At 33.6% G+C, this 4627-nt stretch overlaps 1 pseudogene; it reads left to right on the top strand.

Moving 5' to 3' along the window:
• Positions 1–2486: 2486 nt before the first annotated feature.
• LOC115290538 lies at positions 2487–3087 on the top strand (annotated as a pseudogene).
• The last annotated feature ends 1540 nt before the right edge of the window (positions 3088–4627 follow it).

Here is a 4627-nt window from a genome sequence, read left to right as displayed (position 1 = left end):
GTATCCTTAGCTTGTATGATAACATATGTTATAACTTGCATTTTGTATATTGATCATATCTCAGTCAAGTTGTTTAAAAAATCTTTTAGCATTTCTCATTCAAATACAAACTCAGTTACCATAGACAAGACCTACAAGATGTGGGTCCTGTCTGCTTTATGACTTTGTTCCTTACTAGTCTGCTCATTGTGATTAGGGGTGTGTGTGTGTGTGTGTGTGTGTGTGTGTGTGTGTGTGAGAGAGAGAGAGAGAGAGAGAGTGTGTGTGTATGTCTGTGTGTTTGTGTATATTGTTTTGTGATGATGATCACGCTTTCTTGTATTCACATTGTTGATTTTATGATTTTCAGCAAGGGATTCCTTCCCTTGATTCTGTGAATGATGTTAGATCATTTAGAAACTGTGTATCTTAGTTTAAATGTATACAGACCTTCTCATCATATATATAGATACTAATACAAGTATTAATTTCAACCCCCCATCAAATTTGAAAGGATAAAATGAAGTACAATCATCAGATTAAAAAAACTATACAGAAATAAAAATAAATGAAAATACTGCCACTCAAGTATAACATAGATGAAATTTACATTGGTTAAAGAAGGCACTCACAAAATAATAATATATTCTATGAATCCACTTACATAAGCCTGAAAACTGGTAAAAATTAATTATAACTTAATATTGTGTCTATCAGGAAGGAGACAAGATAGTGATATGAAAGGGGCATAAGCAGGCTCTTGTGGTATACAGGCAATGTTCTTTTTATTGACCTGGCTGGTGTTTACAATGATATCTTCATTTTGAGATAATTCTTTGAGTTCATTTATCATTAGTATGATTGTTCTGTATGAAGGTTACACTTCAACTTAAAATGTTGATTAAAATGACTAGTGTTTAGGTATTTAGCAAAAGGAATAAGGGTGTCAAACTTGATTAAGAATACACATGTTTTGTAATTAGTTGGTAGCTACAAAATCCATGTAAAGGATAATAGGCTGTTTTCAGTGGAAGCTAGGACGGGGCTGTAAAGAAACTGACTCCTAAATTAGGGGTATAAATTTTAGCTTACACATAATTGAGAATTATTGAAATTTTTAATCCATTTTGCTAGGTAGAAATTATCCCAACGTACAAATTATTCCCTTCTAGAGAATATGGTTATATAATTCAGAAATAAAATTAGATATATTAGTGATTATGTCAAAAGTCAATTATCAGGCCTGGTTTTCATTTGCACAGATGTGTCTCCTTCCTCTCTTTGATGTAGGCAAACAGCTAATTGTGCAGCCAGGATCTAAAGTGTCTTCACCTATTGAACGAAACTGAGGAAGTCCAGGAAGTCCTGAATTTAATCAGCAATCAGATTTTTCCCTGATGTCCCTTATGGGGAATTCCATAGACTTTTCCTTCCCAGAAAAAGATATCTTGGATATCACCGTTTACATTTTGGTATAGACTTCTGTCTTCATTTTGCTCAAGGGCTTATTTAGTATGGAAGATGACTCTGTCATGATTTATTCTTGGATTAAATCACACTTGTTTCTTGGGGTTTCTTCCTACTTTATTTGCCATTTGTACTTTCCTTGTATTTTACAAGGAAGAAGCTCCTCAAGTTCCAGTCTAGAGTCCTCTTTTCTTTTTTCTTTTCTTTTTTCTTCTCTTCTCTCTCCTTTACACTTCCAGAATTATCTCCTCCATTTCTGTGGTGTTACACATAATCCTACGCTGATCTTTTCCCTGGCTTCTGGCAGATGTTTCACACTTGTAAAATTATAATTGTAAACCATAAATATCTTTAATTTATCCTTGACGAAATTTGATTAACACCATATGCCACATGCCAATAGCAGAAAACTTGACACAAATGCCTTTGAGAATTCAAAGCACTTAACAATTAGTTTTTGGAAAGTAAGCATATTAATGAATATTTACAGACCAGTTGTCATATAATTTTATTAAAGTCCAATATGTTATCTGCCTTGATAACTAAAATATATATTTATAATCTATTTTGAAATAACAAAAGATTTTCTATAACACTAGTATTATTTCTTTTTATTTGCTTTTAAATGGTTCCAGTAACTGTTGATTTAAAATCCTATAATAATAAATATAAGCTTATAATTCACTGAGTTGTTCTGATTTTCCCATTTTTGTTATTGATATGATAACCGATCATTAACCATAGACTCCAGAATCCATTGCTAATAAACTAAACATATTATGTCAATAATTAGTATAGTAACATTGCTAAAGTACATTTATCTTTTAAAATCTCAAATAAAATACAGGCTTGACTGATTAAGTTTCATATTTAAAATACATATATATGAAATATGAATATAAATATATAAATGTAATATATAAACATAATATATATTGTATACTATATTCTATGTTAGAATATATAATATATATCATATAATATATAAATATTATATATATTATATAGAATATATTATAGAACATGTTCTATATTACAATATGCACTGCCTTGCTAACCCGGACCCTATGTTGCTGGTGAACATGGGCTCGGGTGTCATCATCCTAGCAGTGTACTCCAAGGACAACTATAAAGGAATGACAGGGACCAGTCTTGGAGGTGGAACACTAGTAGGCCTATGTTGCTTGCTGACTGGTTGTGAGACCTTTGAAGAAGCTCTGGGAATGGCAGCTAAAGGCGACAGCACCAAGGTTGATAAGCTGGTGATGGACATTTGCAGAGGAAACTATGAATGATTTGGCCTTCACAGATCCCCTGTAGCATTAAGCTTTGGCAACATGATGAGTAAGAAAAAACAAGATTCCATCAGCAAGGAAGACCTCGCCTGAGCCACACTGGTCACCATCACCAACAACATTGGCTCTATTGCTTAGATGTGTGTGTTGAATAAGACTATTGACAGAATTGTGTTTGTTGGGAGTTTCCTCAGAATCAATATGATCTCCATGAAACTGCTAGCCTATGCAATGGATTTTTGGTCCAAAGGACAGCAAAAAGCTCTGTTTTTGGAACATGAGAGTTATTTCAGAGCTTTTGGGGCACTGCTGGGGGCACCTGTTCAATATGACTGATGACCATTAGCAATGACAGTGGATGGAAGAGGCTTCTGTGAGAACAGAGACCTGAGACCTGCCACTGGAGATCTGCTATGGGACGGAAGCCAAGCCATTATGGCAGATGAACCTGCTGGATTTATAAATAATTTAAAATCCTCTAGCTGATCCTTTACTCTTGGGTTTTGAGCTTATGATTCAAAATGGGTAATAACAAGAGTTCTTTTTGTATCATGAATTTAAACACACACGCACACACACACACACACACACACACACACACACACACACACACACACTTGTCCAGAGAGGCCAAACCTATGAATTTTATGCATTAATCTTGAAAAAATTAACCTAATTTGATATTTAAGAAGGACCCAAAATGTAAGTGCTATTAATTTTTCTTCTGGTGTTTACTGATCAGTGTGCTAATTTTAACTTCATTTAGTAATTACTCTAGGAGATATTACCTTTACTTACATTCATCATGATGTTTCATGATTTGCTGTTGGTTTCAAATGAAACTAAAAATCTGGCATGCTTTGCTGTGAACACTATTGTGTTTGTTTCCTTACGTTTTTTGGTCATGTTTCTTTTTGTTTGAATGCCTTACAGAGAAAGAGAGTCCTTCCCCCTATTCATGTCATCAGATGACTCCCTCTCCTCTCCCATACCTTTCTTTAATGTAATTGTTTGTACCAACGAAGGGGCTGACCAGCTCAATAAGAATGAAACACGAGATCGAAAGCTCTCAAAAATGCCCTTGATGAGAAAACTCCAAAAGTGTTCATGAATTTTATGAGTCAGGCAAAAGTAGAAAATGATATGCAATTTGTTTTCGTCCTTATGAATAATATAATGTTTTTTTGGATATGTTTTATGTTAGGTTATATTAAATTGAAATGTTCTCTGATGATATGGCCTCATTTCATACCCAGCAGCAAATCCTTATGCAGCAAATCCTTATGCAGGATATTGGAACTTCCCAGGTAAAGTCTTCCCGTAGATTAACTGTTGACATCGGGAGATGAGGGGCAAGTCATGGGTTGACATGTCTGAGAATAACACCTATTTATTTTGTATACCTGTGTGCATAGGAGCTTTCTAACAAGGCATCTTAAATAATAAGTTTTTTTATTTTAAATATTTCAAACTTAAAACTGGATTTCAGTCTCAGTTTCTAATATTAAAAATAATCATGATAATGATCTCTCTATACATTTTTTTTCTTTTTTGAAAGTTGTCATTGGAACCGATGGGTAACTTTCAAATGAGAGTTGTACAAATATTGAAAACGCATGGGGTCTAATGACTTATGACTGATTAATCTTTTCAACTGAGCATATTGTTGAAAGGGATCTTTGCAGGCAACTACAATTGCCATATCTTTTCTGCCTCCTGAACGCCATCTTTAATTGCCATATCTTCAAGTCTCGAAGAACTTGATGTTAACTGAAGTATTCACTTGTCTGGTTGAAATATAGCCTGATTCTGTTGTAAAAAATAATAAATATAAGATACATAAGTATAATATATATTGTATAGAATATAGAATATATTTAGGACAT

Source organism: Suricata suricatta, chromosome 4 (assembly GCF_006229205.1).
Source record: "Suricata suricatta isolate VVHF042 chromosome 4, meerkat_22Aug2017_6uvM2_HiC, whole genome shotgun sequence".
Lineage (NCBI taxonomy): Eukaryota > Metazoa > Chordata > Mammalia > Carnivora > Herpestidae > Suricata > Suricata suricatta.
The sequence above is the reverse complement of the archived record's forward strand: the minus strand, read 5'-3'. Positions and strand labels throughout refer to the sequence as shown.